The 20,513-nt window shown below is 36.5% G+C and overlaps 1 long non-coding RNA gene and 1 other non-coding gene across 4 annotated transcripts in view; both read left to right on the forward strand.

Annotated features, from left to right (window-relative positions):
- Positions 1–20,132, forward strand: part of LOC145977971 (uncharacterized) — a 374,894-nt gene extending 354,762 nt beyond the window's left edge. For all 3 annotated transcript variants that reach the window (XR_014440641.1, XR_014440640.1, XR_014440642.1), the window contains 2 exons: positions 17,970–18,051; positions 19,891–20,132. This is a non-coding gene — a long non-coding RNA (uncharacterized LOC145977971). The remainder of the gene's footprint in view (positions 1–17,969; positions 18,052–19,890) is intronic.
- Positions 18,343–18,414, forward strand: TRNAD-GUC (transfer RNA aspartic acid (anticodon GUC)). The gene has a single exon. It is a non-coding gene; the product is annotated as a tRNA-Asp (tRNA).
- Positions 20,133–20,513: the final 381 nt, after the last annotated feature.

Genomic DNA, 20,513 nt, shown 5'->3' on the forward strand with positions numbered 1-20,513 from the left:
CCTAAATTTGTATTGAATAAAACTCATGGCCAACAAAATAATTTATGAAGATCATTGCTGACACATAACCACATAATATTGTTGTACCGAGATGTTTTAAACTGCCTAATGAAAACTTTCCCATCTTTCTTAGTTGGTTTGGTTATGAACAATTCAGGACACGGTCGCTCATGCTTCACAAACTCCAACCTTTCACCTTATGTTCTCGAACTGAATGGTTTTGAAAGAAGGCCCCTAATAATCAAGTCCTTACCTGCAATACTGCAAATCGATGGCTCGTCTGGTATGTCAACCATGGCGGAAATTTTCAATGTAGAATCATACTTTTACATCAGGTACAAAAACATTACACAAAGAACAGAAAAACACAGCACAATATCACAGTAAAAAAACAACACGCATCCGCAGCACCCACGCTTCTTCCGTTTCACCCTACCTGCAGTTGCTCCATATTTCCGAGTAACTGACTACATGACGGATATGTTCAAGTACCGGCTGTGATTTTATTTCTTATAACTAGCATACGACTGGTGATCACTGGCTAACTTCATAATGTAATTTGTTAATTACTATAGAGTTTCAAACATGAAGATCGTACCGCGTGAGGTGGTGCTAAGCACGCACAGAAAATTCTGGAAGTTAGCAACCTTGTGGCCAGTGTGGACGAATTCTATCCAACACCCTTGCCAAAGACAGATGCGGTCTTGGGGTTGCTTGCCCTCGGTCTTTTTTCTTCGTGAACGGGGATCGACAGTGACCATGCAAGAACTGCATAAGCCACTCGAAAAGCGGTGGAAAAGGCGAGCCTCTTCCTCTAACGCGGTCAGTCGTGCCGCATCGCCCAGCGTCGTCAAGGGTGTAGCCGGTTTATGTTTCAAGCCAATAGAACAGGAAATAGGGGAAATGAAAATTCTGTAATGTAAATATCTTACAGTAAATAAATTCCATTCTAAGGTGTATAAAGGCATTGAAAAACACGAACTTAAGATATCAAAAGTGTTTTAAAAAACAACGCAAGCGGCGCTTGCCCCGCCTTTCCTTACCGCACGTTTCTGGTATTTTATTATCAACTTTTGCATGTCTCGTTCAAGAAAAGGATTTAAAACTTAGGAAAAAATGTTACTCATAACGTTTTTATTGTGTGACCTCTCACCTAAAACTATATTTTTTTGAAATTTTGAAAACTGTGGAACAATTCTAGAATATGAAAAAAATATTATCTCGTTCCTGAGTTTTTGCTTATTTTTTTCGATATAATACATTTTTTTACTTTGATTATTCTGTTGCAATACTAAAATACATTTATTTCTGTTATTAATAATGAAAATAACAAAGCACTTGAAATGAACGATGATCATTTCTAGGGGGAAGCCCCCTTTCTTCAAACGCCCATGGCTTTAAAGATATTTGTGTTTAATAGTATGTTGTAATTTTGATTTTGGCCTCTCCGATAGCGTAGTGGTAACGTTGTCTCCTTGTAATCAAGGGATCCCGGGTTCGATACCTGGTGGAGGCACATGTGGTTCGGATACCACATTAAACTGTAGGTCCAGTACCGATTAGCCTTTCTGTTCATAAAGAGTACTTGAAAACAAAACTCAAACAATTTTGATGTGCTTCATACTGCACGTCTTCAAGTATTGTTGTGGAGATTGGAGATTCGACCTTTAACCGTGATCAATATACAGACCTGTAGAACATTCGGTCCGATGCGTCAGGTGTTGTGAAATATGCAATGAAAAGTGTAAACACACAGGCCGGAGTAAACCAGTGATATGTTCGTAATGATTAGATTTCTTACCAAGCTAGCCATTTTCCGAGCAGAGGTTGGGTAATATTTCCAAGAAGAAGGAGGAGAGTGTTTCGCTCCCATACAAGAGGACGCCCACTTAAACCAGGAAAAATGTATGACGCTAATTTCAAAATAAGTCCCCCCCTAAGCTATTTACAGAGTGCCGCCTCGCATATTGCTTTGAAAGAAACCAGCTACCAGGCACGTATCTAGAAATATGTTTCGGGTGGGGGGGAGGTCCCAACCAAGTGTCTCAGGCGTAATAATAATAATAATAATAATAGTAATAATAATAATAATAATAATGTTTAAATTAAAATTATATTAAATCAAATTAATACTAATTACAATACATAAATTAATATTATATTATTATTACACGAATAGGTAAAAGTGCTATAACAATAGAGACATAAGAGCGGATATTCATTACTTAACTTACCTGTAGTTAACATCGGAATAATTAACATAAAAACAAGTTCCCTGGCAATGAAATTACTGTCAAATAGATGAATAATTGAATATTTATCGAATAACAAAAATGATGTTACATGTAGTTGGAGAAAAGTAAGTTTCTCATTAATATTTTATGCATATTATTATTGTGAGTAGTAGTGTAGCTACATAAATCTTCATGTCATTCAAAGCCATATGATCCCAATATAATCGTTGCCTTCCAAAAAGTTTAGAGAAAATTAATAACTTTTGATTATGCAAGAAGTGTTAATATTTTCATTACTTAATTTTAGTACTTGATAAGTCTTTCGGTCGTCGTCGCATTGTAATCAAGGGGTCCCGGGTTTGATATCCGGTGGAGGCACATAGTGGTTCGGATCCCACTTAAAACTATAGGTCCAGTCCCGATTGGCCTTACTGTGCATAAAGTGGACTTAAAACACGAAATCGATCAATCAGTCAATAAGTCTTTTTGGGGAGGCGGACCCCCTGGACCCCATAAATACGTCCTTGCGGCAGCTACGTAATCATCTCCTTACCGTGACGATTGTAAAAGGAGAGACAGGAGCTACTACGACAAACATAACAAGTTTTGAACTGTAGTCATTACCTGAAGGCAAAGTAGGCCAAGATGAATGTTGCTGCTTAGTTACGTGGTTTTTGTTGTATCGAGGTTCTCATAAGGGATATATCTACAGCCAGTCTTTGGCAAGTAACTGATTTACAGTTCCTTATTTTAAACTGTAACAATACTCCGTCCCAGGAGTCTTTGCAGCAATGCCGCGCATAACAGTAGAGAAGGGAAGAAAGCGAGTGGACGGAGCAAAGCAGCGATTCCTTCCCCTCTCACGCGTTCATTGTCGAGCCCTCTCGAGTCACTACTTGCGCAGAGGACTTGTTTTCGTTCGGTTGCTCCACAGACTCGGAGGACGTATACGTAGTAACAGTTACCGTCACTTGAATAGAGTAAATGCACGAGCAGTCGTGTATAGAGCGACCACAAACACAAAAACCTTCGGCGAAAAGACTCTGCGCACGTCCCCCTTCTTCCGTTCTACTCGGGCATAAGGAAGCATGCTCCACTCTGTCCCCGCGGGAGTACGGTGCACAGGAGTCGCGGGTCTGCGCAGGCTTTTTTGCTTGTGGTTCCACTATAACATGTTTCACGCAAGAGCAGGTTGATCTACGTTTTACTGATGGCCATCTAAAAATAATATTGATTGTCATTAAATTGTATTAAACCTCATAATTTGAATATGAAAATAAAGGGTAAGAACAATTCGACGTAAAACCCTTTTCTTGAAAAAATTAAGGCCGGGAAAGCGTTGTCGTGGCACTTGCGCGGTGGCTTTTGCTGGGATTTAAAATTGTTGTATGTGTTTGAGAGGTACTTGTGTGGCACTTGCGAGTATTTTACGTTTTCAGATTTTCATGCGTGGCATTTGCGGCGATTTTCTCCCACAGGTGAAGACCTTAGTAAACATTTGCTCACCTGTTTGGTCATGGTTAAGGTCGTTGGTGGGAAATTTCGAAAACAAGCAGTCTATAAAAGCCTGGTAAATATTTTGAAGACAGATGCTTCTTCTCCCGAAGGATTGTTGCAGCGATTGGAATTGGGAGAATTGCCTACCAAGAGGAAGAGATTGTATCAAAAACAAGACGAAAGAATACAGATAATTCTGGAAATATATTTGAAACACAAGGACCTCTTATTGTGTTTGCAACGATTATCATATTTGCAGGAACAGTATAACATACCTGCATTAATTCTGCCTATGTGAAAATATTTATTCAATTGTAAATAGTGTGAGATATGACAAAGGAAGAATCCAGCTGCAATGTATTTACTGCATATCTACTGCATACATGACAAAGGAAAATCCAGCTTTTGGACATTTTCTTAAAAAAATATGTAAATATTGAATACTATAACATGATAAAGGGCAACCTGCAACTTTTAAACACACCAGCGCTGTGCAAGGCATAACATTTCCTTGCATACGTTCAGGCCCGTAGCTAGAGGGGGGCAGGGGAGGCAACTGCTCCCCCCCTGAGAGCCTGCTTTGCCCCCCCTGTGAAAAATACAGAACACATTTCTACCTGGAATTCTCACTAATCTTTACAATTATATCCTGTATTAGTCTAGCAACATAACAAAGACATTTATTGATTTTGTGATTTATGAAAGTGTGTGGGATTCCACATAATGTCGTATCAGGATTTGGGGAAAAATTCCCTTCCAGATTCAGACTTCGTGAAATGATTTCGCAATTTTCAAAGTTCAATTTTCTAGAACAGTTGTGACATTTTGAGTAGTCTTGTATTAAAGGTGCCTAATGTATTTGGATGTTTTTCTTGGATGTGTTGCTATGAAGTTTCAACAGCATAATTTTTTGTTTCCCAAGTCTACCTTTTGGTAATAGCGATTCATGTGATAGAGAGAGGGAGTGCATATTTGATTTTTTTTTACTTAGCGTTGATTTTCTGCCACATCTAGCTAATCGTGACAATAAGTGTTGACGTGAAATTTATGATGAGGCACTCACAAACAGTGCTGCAACCAAAGGGGGCAGGGGCATTGTCCCCCCCAATCTTGGAAGGAAGTCCAATCTAGGGGGGGGGGCAAACATTGAAGTAAAGAAACCTGACTAGCAGACTTTAAGAATAGCAGGACAAATGGATACTCAAGATGGAATTAGTTTTCAAGTGTTTCTTGAATTTTTCTTCCAGACGGCTAAGGGCACTTGCAGGGGGCACAGAGGGGCAATTGTCCTCTCGATTTCAAATTTTATACAAATAAAAGTACATTTCGTAAAATTTTCTTGCTCGCTTCGCTCGCATACGCAAATAAGATAAGCAAGATAGGCGTGTGTTATGATATCCATTTTATAAAGGAAAAGTTAAGTCTTAACCCTGACTGTTTCCATGATATCATTTCCATAGCATCTTATATATTGCTCTCAGAATTTTAAACGGCAGTAAAAATAAATGACATTTGCAACTGCGAAGCTATCAATGGGATTGTATACATTAAGGACAGAAGATGCCATATTTCGATTCCTTGTAACATCGAAAGAAGAATTAGACGAGCAAATAGTGACTGAGAAAACTTGCTTGCCTTGATGTCCTGTACAGACTGTGAAAATTGTCGGTGCTATCAGGCGGCACCCTATGAATATAGGTTCAAGAAAATGACAATTCTTGTGCCTGTAGTACCCCAGGCACAACCTAATTATTTGACAAATAATTAAGTCAACTCTTCTTCTAGTATGGAGTGGACTCTCCTAATTTTATTCATATATATCTTAAGCCATTCTGTGACTGGCAGAAATCAGTATCAGCATAAAAAACCTGATATTTGGGGTTTGTACGCTTCTGCTCAAAAAGTGATGGCGATAAGCGGCCCAGAGACCTTGTGCCGCGGAAATGGGATAAGGTGAAGGAGGCCTCTTATATCGTTCGGTTTCGTACCATAGCCATTAAGGAAGGTTTTTTCATAATGTAAAGAGGATACAACATTTCCTTCTATAACACTTGATATAAAATATTAATGATGACACTGTAATCCAAGAAGTCATTGATCAATCAAGGGATTCCTATTTGTTTTTCGGGTGTCAAACACATGTATTTCAACAACACAATATTTTGCAAAATGATTGACGTAACCAGTAGGCAAACATTATCTGTAATGATGCAAGAGTCTTTCACTTGAAGCAAGTAGAATCTGTTGTGGAGTAAGGGACCCATGTTTTAATGTTTTAGCAAGTAAGCCTACAAAAAATGTATTACAAATTTTTACACAATTCATCAAAGTGTAGATAATATGTAACCATTATTATTTAAGTAATTTGATTTTTCTTGCATAACACAACACAATGGTGTTGTTGGATTCTTGTTAAATTCCTTTGTGAATAAAAATCTTCATGCTGAAAACTAGAGGGAATCATTATGAAGCATGATTTATAAAGGGCTCCCTTAATCAGTTTTGCAGAGAGGCTCAAAGCTGTTGGTACATATTAATCGTCTATTTACATTATCGACATGTAAATATCAAGTAGATACAGTCCCAATTAGCCTATTTATGTTAAACTTTATATTCTTTGGCAATCTGGAAAGGTCATTATCGAAATATTGCTTTTTGATGTTGCTCGAAGTTTTTTTTGTTCGTTGGAGTTTCAAGATATCATTCCTTTTCTGTTCCTTATCTCTTTTGGGGGAGGGGTAAGTGTGTAACCTGCTATATATGCCAATGCGACACAATATATTAAAATTTTGCCCCTTCTAGGATTGACTTCGTCCCCCCCCCCCCCCCCGCTACAAAGAATTCCTGGCTACGGGCCTGCATACGTTGCCAGTCCTAAGTCTGGGAAGGGAAGTTGTAGTATTCCACTACAACTGTTAACTGTTCTACGTGTTATGCGATAGCACAACATGTTTATGATTAGCTCTACGTCACATTACGTCAACAGCCGCAAGTGCCACGGTGTATTTGTTTAGCGCCGCAAGTGCCACCACAGATTTCACGTCATTTCTAGATCGCCGCAAATGCCACGGACACGTCATCTGGGAAAGCATTTGCTCGTAACAAAAATATATTTACGTAAAGATTAATATTATTGTTTCGTTTTGTTTTTTAGTTTCTTTAGCAAGTACTGCTCTGCCTAACGCACCTTCTCCCCCCATCGCCCGTTTCATACATCCAAACTTTTGGCAATATTTTCCTAAATATCTTCTCAAAAGTCTAATTTGATGTCATTTTGCCGTCAATTGAAAATAAAACTCCCCTTTTAAAGTCATTACGCTACGCCAGGTTAACAATTGTGGATGAAAAAAACTAGTTCTAAAACTTTGAAAGAAAATTGAAGATTCCAACATGCATTTTTCATATTCACAAAATTAAAAAAAAAAGTGGTGTTTTATCCGTCAAGTGCACTGGTCTATTAAATTTCTCTCTGATAATCTATGATTTCTTCCAATTCTTTCCATTAATTGGAATTACACATCTCCGCAATCTTAGTGTCAACCGTGGTGTGATTATTTTCCGGTCTAGTGCTAAATATGTCTATGGTTTGAAAATGATTAACGCAAGTTTTAAAGGAGCACTGCCATAAATCCTGAAGAAATAATCGTCGGTGTCAAGATACGATATTTCGGCGCTACTTAATTTTCAGTATGTTAATCGAAAATTGTTTAATGATTTATAATTGCTGTTACGATAATATTTATCGCGTATCAATTTCATGTACAGTGGGATCCATGAGTATTACCGTGCAAATTATCCATGACTATTGTCATTAATTTTTCTCTCACATCTTATGTGATTTTAAGCGATGGATTTTTATGTATGCTGGTACAGAAGTTGTCAGCAGCTTGTTTAGAGTTTTCTTTTAATTCTTGAAGCTCTTATTGAGTCAAATAAAGTGCACGAACATGGTGATGGACAATTTGCACGGTAATACACATGGATCCCACTGTACAGGGTGAGTTAAAGGTCGTGACATCCCTGTAGTACACAAACAAAAGCCGTAATGCGAAATTTGAAGACAAGTGGGGACCTCATTTGGCGCCATAACCATAATGTGAGTGCCAGATTGGAGTTTTTGCAATGGCAATAAGGTCGTGAGATAATAATAAGCTTGTTATCAACAGTCGCACTTCAACGAAACCTACCTATTTAATTTACTACTGCACCATATTTTCCCAATGCGCTTAACACACTTAAGTCCCCACATGTGCGTCAATTTATGTCGAATTATCCTTTAAAAGAAATACATTCTTGCTGTTTTGTGCAAATTAATGAGAACCTTCCTTCCTTCTTCTTTGATTGGCACATACCGCCTATGAGCGATTTCTTGCCAGGGGTCCTATTTGGTTTGTTATGAGAAAGTTTGTTTACATTCCAAGTTTCTGTTTGTTTATGTTACAATGTTGTGTTTTCGTGCAAAGCTGTACAGTATCCACATGACATCAGACCGTGGTTCGTAGAGTAGAGTCGAAAGGGACATCGGAAATGGAATACCCACACGTTGTAACTGTTTGTATAGAGTATTGCGATGTTGTTGTCGAATTGGGCATTGTAAAAACAAATGTGTGGTTGATTGTATAGGTTCTCCACACTGACAGGAAGTTGCAGGCACGGTATATGAACTGGGATGTATGACAACGTGACCTGTACGCATTCGCATGGTAAACACTAAAACTGCACGGGGTAGGTTAATGTGTTGAAACCAAGGACGTTTATTGCCGACTTGTGCATGCCATCTATATGTATTGGTATTGAGGAGTTGTTGGGTGCACCAATCGTCCCATTGTTGTTCTACTTTGATTTTTACCCGTGGGAGGAGGTTAGTGTACGGCAGGCGCATCGGGGTAACAGTTTCTTTCGTTCTTGCTTGTTTAGCCATTACATCAACGCGATCTTGATATTTATTAAGGTCACTGTGGGCGCGAATATATGTGAAGGTCGCTGACAGACCCTGTTGTTGAAGGTCTAGCATGATTCGGAGAATAAGATAGGGAAATACCGTTAATTTATATGCTGCCCGTCCTGTTCGTGCTAACGTTTGAAGTACACTCAATCATTACCTTCTCAATATGAAAGCCTCATGGCTTGCTCCGGTCACGTGACTAAGCGTCATCAACTGGAGGCGAGATAGCTGCCATGTTTGATTTGCTTCTTCGGAATCAATGTTGGACCTTTTTAGTGAATATGGAATTGTAATGCAAATTTAAGAACTGTAATCGAGTTTACATGACGTGTAAATATGCTTAAATGTGGAAGAGGTATGGTGTATAAGTCTTGTGTACTAAATTGCAGAGGCAATTACAATGAAAAAGGTAAGAGTAACGTTCACATTTCTTCAAGATGTTAAAAATGAGAAATTTTTAGGGCAATTCCATGTGATTCAGTCACTACGAAAAGATACAAGTTAAGTAACAAATGTTTTATACTAAAAAATAAATAAGAGTAACAGTTCATGATGTAAACATTTCATGTGTCCGGAATAGGCATCAAATATACTCGTAAATGTGGACAACATGTCAACATTTTTTTACAAATAATTTACCCTGAATTACAAACGTTGGTTAATATTACGTCTACCAAAGCAATTTGTTAGTGTAAATTTTATGCAAGCATTCGATAAATTATTCATATTATTTACACAAATTTTCAGTTTCAAAATGTGTTTAATGAAAGAAAGCTATACAACGGGGCAAAGTTGATACATGTGTACGTTTATTCTTATTTTATCCCGCTTTATGCTTCTTTATGCTAATCGGAGGCTAATGGAAGATATGTTGTACATTCAAATACAAAGTTTCGATGTGTAACAAGAACTTCGATGAAATGTTCGTGTATAAAACTATCCAAGAATATATTACTTATGTTTCAAATACAAATGTTTTCACACAGAAAGCATTTTATTACCTAGCTATGCTAATATGAACTACAAATCAAATGTATTAAATTTTTAAGACTGTTTCATATGAACTGCTTTTTTATTTTTTGTCTTTGTGAAGCTTCAATGTTCGTAACTTTGATTATTAAATCAGTGATAATGTTTATTGTTTCATAATTTATTAACATTCTTCACGATTTTTTTAACAAATGTAAAAAACAGTGTAAGGAAATATTCCAACTGTTTATTTCCCAATTGAACGTTAAAATGGAAATATTAATCTACTTTTTTCTTCAATGAAACTCTTAAGTTATTGTCACAGATCTTACTAACGACAATGAAAAGATTCAATTTGTTTATTATCTTCCGTTCAATAAAGTCAATAGGTTCGAAATTACAATGTGACAAATGATTTAGGTTTAGTCTTTATCACAGAAATGTAACATTGCCCTTGTACCTATTTCTTTCGCTTTTGCTGCAAGAATATAGAAATTAAGGATTTGTATTGAGATTGTATAGCTACACAGAATATCTGCATTAATTGGTTGATTAATTTTGGGTAAACTTAAAGACAATTTAATTGATTAGGTAACTTGGAAAGTTTACGGTCAACCTAACATGTTTTTTGTTTTATTTAATCAATTGATTTTACAAACAAAAGTTCATACAAAAGCGGTTACAAGTTTTATTATAGCTGACCAATATTCCCGATAATATTTTTCAAATATATACAATGTTTTAATTTTTCCGCCAGGAAGTTTCTAACGGTTTTCGACTCTTTCTTTGTGCTATGGTAGGAATTTTTGTGGTGGCCATGGTGACTTCCTGAATGAAAATTTTGGTGTTAATATTCAATATTATAAATTTTTCTTCTAACTATATTCGTCGGGAGGGTAAATGTCAAAATTTAACTTCATAAGAGAAATAAATATACCTTAATTATCTACGGTAAAAATACGACAAGTAGTTTACAGCGTTAAGACGATCGCCTCCAGATGATGACGTCTTGACTGAGCGCTGTGGCCTGAATCTCAAGATGGTCTTGGCTCAATGCGTCCGTAAGAATTAAAGAATGATCGAGTCGTAACTGCAGGGCGAACCTCCAACGTAATTACATGGAAATCCAGAAGCGAACAACAATTAAAATAGTTGAAGGTCCAGTATGGGCCTTTCAAAAATGCTGTACTTTCGTTCCGTGGACAGCAAGTTTCAGTGCGCTAACTTCTTTTCACACTTGTGTTTTTGGGCTAAAACTGCTATTTTCTGCCTCCACGCCTAGAGGAAGTAAGCAACATTTGTCTACCTGTCCTTAATGAGGCGTACCAAGAGAAATATAGTACCAACAGGTAAATAAGTAAAATCTAATTTTCAGATATTAGTCCGTGGAGATAATGCTGTACAATTTAACCGAATACATGATATTGTTTACCAAATAATTAAAAATAACTTTACTCGAGTGTGATCTAGATTTGAACAGTGAAATCTATGCTTATCCCCACAGCAAATTTAATCAAAACCAAAGAATTTACGTGAAAAATATATTTTTTGAAAATGCACTTCGTGTACTTGAATAGGCTTGCTATGCTCATATCAAACCATTTAATATATTCAACACGGTACTATTAATACAAAAATAGTAGATGTGTATTGCTTCTGTTTCTCGATATCTGTGGAAGTTATTCATTATATATTTGTTTTAAATTTTCAAACTGTGTAGCTAAATCTCTAATATAACATTGCTTTAAAATACGTCACGTACAGACAGTATCAATCGTTGTAAGTGTATGCTGTACGGTGTGCAAATTAAATTATAACTTTCATATGTTCATAATGATAAACCACTAGCACTGATTGCAGCATGTAAATTGCCAAATACATTGGAATAACTTGACGCAATGCAGTGCTAACAGTGAGTAGCATAATTAATTCTAAATGAACATTTAAAATATTTCATATTAAGTTACTCAAAGATATTAAACTTTTCAAAGCTCAAGTTATTGGTTGATTCAAGTCATCGTGTGTACAACTGTGGCATCACAATTTTCACATATTCAACACGTGTCTTATCAGTAAACATCCAAAAAATTAGGGCTGAATCTACAATAATGACTACTTTTATGTATTTAAAATTTAAACAAAAAAAGTATCTCCGTGTTTACAGCCACGAAGAAGTTTCACAATGTTTGGCATGTGAAATAATTTGATTTTCATTTTTTCCTAAAATGTTTCTACTATGTGTTTTATTTCGTATGTAATTATTGAAAATTTGCTCCTCGTTTTGGGTATATATCGATTGTATTCTAATCTGATAAAGTGCATCAAATTAATTCTTTCAGTAGAGTATTGTAGATTACAAGGTTTTCATTTTATGCCGTTTGCCGGTCTCCGTGACAGAGTGATTAGCACTGCTCGCTGCGTCGCCAGGGGTCCCAGGTTCGAATCCCAGCCTGGACATGGGTGTTCTTTGTAAGTGCCCCTTCATCAATTTCATCACATCACCACTCATCCTCATCTTCACGATTAGCCAAAATTAGCAGAAATGCGAATTAAATTAAACCAAATCAATCAATCAATATAATACAGTCCTACTTAACAAGAGCAGTGAAATATCCGTATGTAAACTCTTCGTTGCTATACAACTCTGAGTTTTCAGATGTTATTGTGGAATTCCTAATAGAAGGTAAACCTGACAAGGGTAGTGAGGTGCTCCTATAGCCAGTGATATATCCACCCCCGCCCCCACTCGACAACCCCTAACATTCCTTCCAAATCAACTCAACGGTCCCTAAAATTTTTCACAAAGGCCAAATGTATGTACATTGGGTCTAAATTTACCATGACACTCTTTCATAAGAACTCTCCCCCCAAAAGGAATATTCTGGATAAACCTCTCCCCTAATTTATATCTCGCCTTGAAATCAAGGGGTTCCGAGTTCGATACCTGGTGGACATTCGGATTCTACTACAAACTGTAGGTCCAATCGCGATTAGCCTATGTGCACATAAAGTAGACTTAAAACAAACTCTCTAATTTCTATCGTAGCCCGATGGTTCATTGAAATTTCTCATTTCGTATCACTGGAGACACACACACTGTGTGTGTAATAATTTTGTAAGCGAAGTTAATATATTAAATGAACTTGAATTGCAGTTAAAAATAACAAAACATACAACTACTGAAAACAGTTAATGGCGCGAGAAAATATGCAATTCTGTTAGTGATAGCTGACTGACTGATAGAGTTTTAAAAAAAACCATCCTTACTGTCGGTTAGAGCTGGATGCAGAGGCGGTATATTTATTTACTTTCTATTTTCAATGTTTTTCTTCAGTACACATGCAATAGCTTTGATGAATGTTCTGCTTGCTCATCATTCATTCATTTCAACATTTACACTCTCATATCCTGCACCAGGATTGAATTAACGATCGAAATAGTAAAGCCTGTATAAATAAAGCTATCCCTGTGCATTGCCCATGCCACGAGGGTCCGGAGGTAAGGCACCACCAGCAAGGATTCCCGTTTTGCCTAACGGCTTATCGCAATAAGATAAGGTGATATAGTCTATATATTACCTGTCCCCCATTTTAGGCGAAGCGGGAATGTTTTTAGCCTAAAACAGTTTAGAAGGAGAAGTCTGGTGACTAACAGAAAATACGAGATTTTTTTTTGTTAATGATAGCATTATGAGATAATCTTCTTTGATTATTATTTGTATTGCAGCATTATTGTGGAATTTATGATAAAATGTAATATCTTGGCTTCTCTAAAATTATTTATTTTACAACTAACAAACATGTTTATACTTATAAGCAGAATGAATGAGTTACTTTTGGCACATATGGCTATTTTGTATCCTTTAAAATATACGAGGAAAACACTCTTATCTAAAATCCTTACCTTAAAGTTTAAAAAGAGGTGTAAAGAGACGCTTGAGAAAGGTTAAAAGTGCAAAGATGTAAAGGGACTTGCATAGGACATAGCTACACAACCATTAAAAAGATAAGAAGACACAAAAAAAAATTCTCCAAAATAGTGTAAGCTAGGAATATTTCTAAAAACCCTACCCTCATTTCCGCAGTTAGATTATAAAATGTAAAAGTACCTTTAGCGCATTGCAACCAGTGATGTGCGTCTACGCGTAAACAACGATAGTCTACATTCTACACGTAGACTATTTTATACACGTAGATTACGTAATCTACGTAAACAACATGGCGAAAGGTGATAACTTAACAAAGGGCGCCGTGGAATTAAGAGAAAATTATACTACGTATCAGTTGCTGATGTGTGAAGAGAACTTTTCATATGCTCCCTTCCAAATTCGAACAATTTCTCACCTAGGAAGAAACCTAATATAAGAAATATTCTAGTGTTTTATGCGAAAAAGACCACTCTTGCTTCACGACTGCCATCTGTTGTTGTTTTTTGCATACTATTTATCTTCCTCCATAGTTGATAATAGAAAGGAAGAAAAATTTTGTTGTAAATAGGATTCTTTTCATTTCGTTAGGAACCAATACAGTTGAAAATGTCACTTTCATTTCATGAAACCCTTCAAAATCAATTTTAATGCACTTTAGATTGTCTACGTAGTCTATGTAAACTACAACCCAATGTAATCTACGCGTAGATTACGTGTAGACAACGCATGTAGACGTAGACTTATAGTCTACGGCACATCACTGATTGCAACACATAATAGTGGAAGTGATGTGATCAGCACCACGCTTTTATCCGATCAGAGGCTGGTGAGTCTCAAAGCCGCTTTACGCTATAATATTGTCAGCACCACCTGGTTTCTCTCGCGTACGGCTGAAAAAATGCATAAATGCTGTAATTTACAAAACTCTACCCAGTTGCGTTTGGTGATCCATTAATCTAATTAGAACAATCGTAGCTTACTCGAATGGTCCTGAGAGATCGGAAATGACAATTGATGAAATAGCCCCATTTCTACAATTCTTTCCTACTACTAGCTTTTCTATCCGCACTCCTTGCCTGTCGTGATTTTCGCAGTGGTGGCAATAGTCAAAGAATACAAATGAAATTGAACTCTACATGCAGTTATTGTATCAAATAACAGTAATTCAATAACTGCAATCTCAGTAATTGCTAATTGCGAATCTGTATGATCAAACGCAGATTATCAAGCCTTAATTACTCTGCGCTTTAGCAATCGTCTCTCCGTTCTATGTACCGTTGATTTTACAGCTTATGAACCTGATACCAGCGTCAATTTGTTGGGTATAGCGATTATTGCTAATGGTTGTTCTTTCCTGAACTGGAAATTTTGTATCAATTGTTAAAGCATAATGTGCATAAATATGAGGGCTTCAAAATAGCTAATAGCCTATTGCAAATTCAGTACAAATTTAGAGAAAATGATTTTTCACAATATTATAAAAAGCTTAATAAACAACAGATAATCCTGATAATTTTTAAAAATTGAGAGTTTATAATTTTAAATTTGTTACTTTTAACAGATATTTCAAAAGAGTATACACATTGTAGAGTTGAAACTTTACAACTCGAAACTTTTTCGCTTATTTTATTTGTATTCAGTTTGATGTCTGTGAAGGTAACAAGCAGTACGTACACCCAACGGCAAAATAAATAGTAGGCGAATTGTCCATCACCATTTTCAGTCAGTCTGTTTTCCACAATGTTATTGTCATTAATGGAAATATAAACGACAATAAATAGAAGATAACATCTGCTTCACATCAACAGACTTCTATTTTAAAACAACACAGGAAGTGGGATAAAACAAAATGAAAATATCGATGGACAATTTGCCCACTATTATGTTTGCCGTTGACTGTACACCCAACGGCAAAAGAAACAGTAGGCGAATTGTTCACCACCATTATCAGTCGGTCTGTATTACACAGTGTGCTGATAATGAATTGAAATAAAGACGTCAATTAGCAAAGAACAATGCCTGTTTCGAACCATCATAGTAATGAAAACAGCGGTGGACAATTTGCTTACCATTATCTTTGCCGTTGACTGTACTATGAACAGTTGATGCTATTATCCACTTTTTTGGCGCTGCAGTATAGTTCTTAATGCTAAGCCTTGTCTATCAAGAAAAATTAAACTGTCCTTGCCCCCCAGTTTTGGCACCTAATCTTCGCTACTGACCATGAAGATGAATTTATAATGTAGATGTGGACCTCCTGTGTCCACTATATGTTGTCATTTTCCTGTTATTTTAACACCAAATATTTTTTTCAGTGCCAACATTGTAAAAATATAGATATAGATTTTATATCGGATTGTAGACTGGGATCCATGAGTATTACCATGCAAATTGTCCATCACCGTGCTCGTGCACTTTATTTCACCCAATAAGAGCTTCAAGATTTAAAGAAAACTCAAAACAAGCTGTTGACAACTTCTGCACCAGCATACATAAAAATCCATCGCTTAAAAACACATGCGATGTATGAGAAAAATTAATGAAAATAGTCTTGGACAGTTTGCCGAGCAATACTAGTGGATCCCATTGTACAAGAGTGTTTTATTGACACTTCTTCGGAATTTTTTTTGCTATATCCCCTAGTTTTTCATAGATGCCTTGCCTACGGATTTACTGATGAATCTATCTGCCTTTACATTCTGACCACCAACGACCAATAGACTTAATATTCTGGATAAATCTACGTGATATACCTAGTACAGTTCTTCTAAATCGACAATTTATAGGTATCTGATAGGATTCATCTTAATACTTCACTTTTAAATAATATTTAATTTGCAGCCATAAACCCTTGCTGCACCTCTGCTCCACAGAAACGGTTGCAAAACCAAGATGTTGAAAAAAAAACACGAGAGAAAGTGGTGTAATGTTTGATTAAACGAGAGCGGGGGAGATGTGCGTAGAAGTGCGTAAAATGTGGGTGGAAAGTTTGATCTCCTTCCTCAAATAGAAGCGTAATATGAATTTTGACTGCCTCATACATTTTTCACGAAATCATTTCCCACCAACCAAGCGGTGCGAGTTCAGATCTGTAAAGTCCATGGAAGCAGTTAGTTCTACTTGGCCAAGGTGGAGTATACGAACGCAGCATGAATGCCAGCTATTCCACTCACAAGTTTCAAAATTGTTTGTTTGAATTAGATTCTCTTACGTCACTTATCTCTCACTTTTGGCTAATCGCGGCGATGAGGTTGAGTAATAATATGATGAATGTAATGAAGGCACACTCGCTTAGGACATATATGCCCATGTCGGAATTCGAACCCGGGTCCCCTGGCAGCGCGCTGTGCTAACCACTCCACCACGGAGGTCGGCTCAGAATTGTAACAGTTCGAAATAGTCTTGTCATTCCTGAAGTTACTTTACAAGTTGTTCGAAGAACTTTACTCCCCTTTACTCTTATTTCCCTGCCCAGTGCATATTTTCCTTCTCATCTTTCTTTCTCGTGTTTTCGTGTTTATTGCATTGATTGATTGATTGATTTGGTCTATTTTACATCATTATCTGCCACTTCCAAGTTTGACTAACCGCGAAGATGAGAATGAGTGATAATATAATAAAATTTATGAAGGAACACTCACAAAGAACACCTGTGTCCAGGCCAGGATTCGAACCCCGGGTCCCCTTTGTGTTTACTGAAGGCGGGAAATTATATGGGTTTCTTATTTCTTAATATTACTCATAACTCCAGCTGTCTGGAGTGATATGTGATAAGCCGGTAAGTGTTGAGAGCTAATACATGTTGTTAGTGATAGTGTTGTTATAATACAGCAACGTAAGTACACCTTAGAACAAAGAATTATTATGTACGCCTCTTGTGTGAGCAGGCGATTTTTAAGTGAACCTTCTCATAAGATGTGGAAAATATGTGGCAGTACAAATAAAACATTTCCTGCATCTTCTGTGATGAAAGTACGTCATTATTTCATTTGTTATTGTGTGAAATACTTTAATTAATATAAATCTATGCGCTTGAGTTGGGTTACGCACATCCGATTTGCCGCTACGCGGGCAGCGTTCAACCTGCACAATAACCAAATCAAGGCACTGTATAATTTGATTTTGATTTGATTTGATTTATTTTACTTCGTTCTGGGGCCACTTTTGGCTAATTTGCGAAGATGGGGATGAGTGATGATATGATGAAATTGATGAATAGACATCACAAACGTCCATGCCGAATCCAGGATTCGAACCCGGGACCCCTGGCGCACTGTATAATTGTATAATATTGTGTTCGCGAGGGATACCTCCTTCCCACACTGCCATTTACATAAGCAATTACTCGATATAGATGCATAAGCTATGAATTTACCAGTTGTATTTATTTCTACAGCGTTCATTCTTATCGTGGGCTGCATATGTATTCTAATTTGGACTCTGTTGATAACGCTGGACAGAAGCCGGCAAACTCTCGGGTAAGTTTGTATTATTTTTATTCGAAGTTCTCACTGTTTATAAATTATCAGTAGATAACGTTACAAACCCCCCTTCGCTTCCACATAGTTGCAGCAATCACGTTCAACACGAAAATCCTTTTTTAATTTTTTAAAGAAAATATAGGGAGCGAATACTAGAAGAGCGAAAATATCGATAACACAACTCACGAACTTCCACGTAGTTGTTGGATTCACCAACAGATGGCAGAGAAAGCAAAGATGTAATGCCGCTGCTCCGGAAAATGGGTAAAGAGAAGCATATGAACTCGTTCCTCGGTAGTATAGTGGTTAGTATCCCCGCCTGTCACGCGGGAGACCGGGGTTCGATTCCCCGCCGGGGAGAATTTTTTTTTTTGGTAAATATTGTTTGTTGCTTTAGTTTTTTGTTGCAAATATATTGGGTCTTTCATTAGTACTTTTATAATTAATCGTTGCTGTTTGTACATATGAGAAAACTTGATGACCGCTTCATGTTGAAACACTTATTGAAATTTGGCATCGATCGTAAGCGATTATTCATTGATTTCTGACGTAAGCGAGATCACATTCGAGTAGATAGAAATCCACATTAGCGTCACAGCTCCATTCGATATCAAAGAAAATTGAATTTTCAAAGGGGACAGCAACATGCCAACAATCAAATACAGAAAAAATATGTTATAAAAATAAAATTTCCCGTAACACAGTTTACTTTCTTGTTACAGACAACTATGTGTCCATGTGTCATATTATCAGTTCAGGAGATGCTTATATTTCCTGATTCTCAGACTAATCAACAGTTGTAGCAAGTCAAATTACACTTAAAGATGCAGTCTATTATTATTATTATTATTTGATGACTGTATTTATATGTTCAATATGTGCATCTAGTTTTTTTTTAAATAAACTATGCACTAAATGCTCATTTGCTATACTTAAGTTTTGTAGCGTATTTGCACACTCAGATCCATCGCAATTCGCAATATTAAAAAATTGTGAATGGTTCAATGAAAAAGTGAGAAAATGCCTTTATTTATCTACTGTTTTCTAATTACAGAAACAATATTAATAACAGTGTAACTTTTCAAAGCATAATGGCCTCGTGTTTTCTAACGGTACCCCTGGGGGGTGCGTATGGGGTTGGGGGGTGGATTTCATCGAGAGAAAAAAAACACTTCGATTTATACATTTATTTAACCTTATACACAGTGACTCAGATTAATAATAATACTTGTATTATATATATATATCTTTATTCAGCAGGCGAGGAACAGCATATGCTCCCAGCTAACCCTTATTATTAGATTACTATTATCATTACTTCTTCTTTGCACTCATTGTTATTGATTTTGCATCTTTTATAGCTAGACAGGCCAGAGCTTTAATGCCCCATGCAGAGTAACAGTATAATATTTATGAAATATGTATGTCCCGGGTTCGATACACAATGGAAGCACATGGTGAACCGAATCCCACTTTAAAATGTAGGTCCGGTCCCGATTAGCCTATCTGTGCTTAAAGTGGACTTTAAAATTTCAAACACAGCTAGATAAACAGAGGAACCAAATTATATCGTGGGAGGTGACAATCGGTGTCACATTACGCGTTTATGACTCAGAAAATAATTCAAATAGGAGGATACGTGTCAACTAAAGTAGTAGTAATAAACATAGCCCAGGGGAGCATGCCATTTCGTTCAACTATTTATAGAATTTCCATAATTCATATTGTAGCCATTGCTATTAAATATGTGTTCATTTCTACATGGAATGCTAAGGAAACTAACTTAAAAGCTATGCCCAAGTTCCTGTTACAACAGTGTGAATTATATTCTTTTAGGGCAGCCGACGATCTCGCTGATGAGGACTATGATTATGATTACGAATATTCAATTGAATGGGGCCTATGAGAAATACCGTCTTCAGAGTGGGATGACAAGCTGATGTATTCAGTAACTGCGAAGCTCAATAGTAGGTCATGGACGCATTTCTCGTGTTCTATGGTTGGTTTATTGTTAAAATAAACTGCGAGCATTGTTACTGATTTTGCATTAACTTTGTTTAAAAAATAAAAGTTTTCTACATGTATTTTTACTTGTTTATTTCGATAATTTTTATATGTAGCACACCTAGCGACGGACTGGAACTAACGTATTGTTTGTTCTGTTAGCCATCACAATATGACATGGAGAGAAATACATTTATATTTATAATTTATATTGTAAATTTTCTCCTTTTTATTAGTTGTAATGACTAACATAATTTGATTTTCCTCTCTCCTTCTCTGCATAGCCTAATTATATTTTAATTCTCTCTCTTTTTAAAATGAATGGAATTTAGTACAAATCTGCAACATTACAATAATTCAATGAAATTGCTAACATGTGATAGTCGAAGATACGTGAAAAAAAATTATAAAGATGTGATATGAAAACACTGTACTGGCAGCTGTTATTTTGTCGA

This window comes from Lepisma saccharinum, chromosome 24 (assembly GCF_977018435.1).
Source record: "Lepisma saccharinum chromosome 24, izLepSacc3.1, whole genome shotgun sequence".
In the NCBI taxonomy this organism is placed as follows: Eukaryota; Metazoa; Arthropoda; class Insecta; order Zygentoma; family Lepismatidae; genus Lepisma; species Lepisma saccharinum.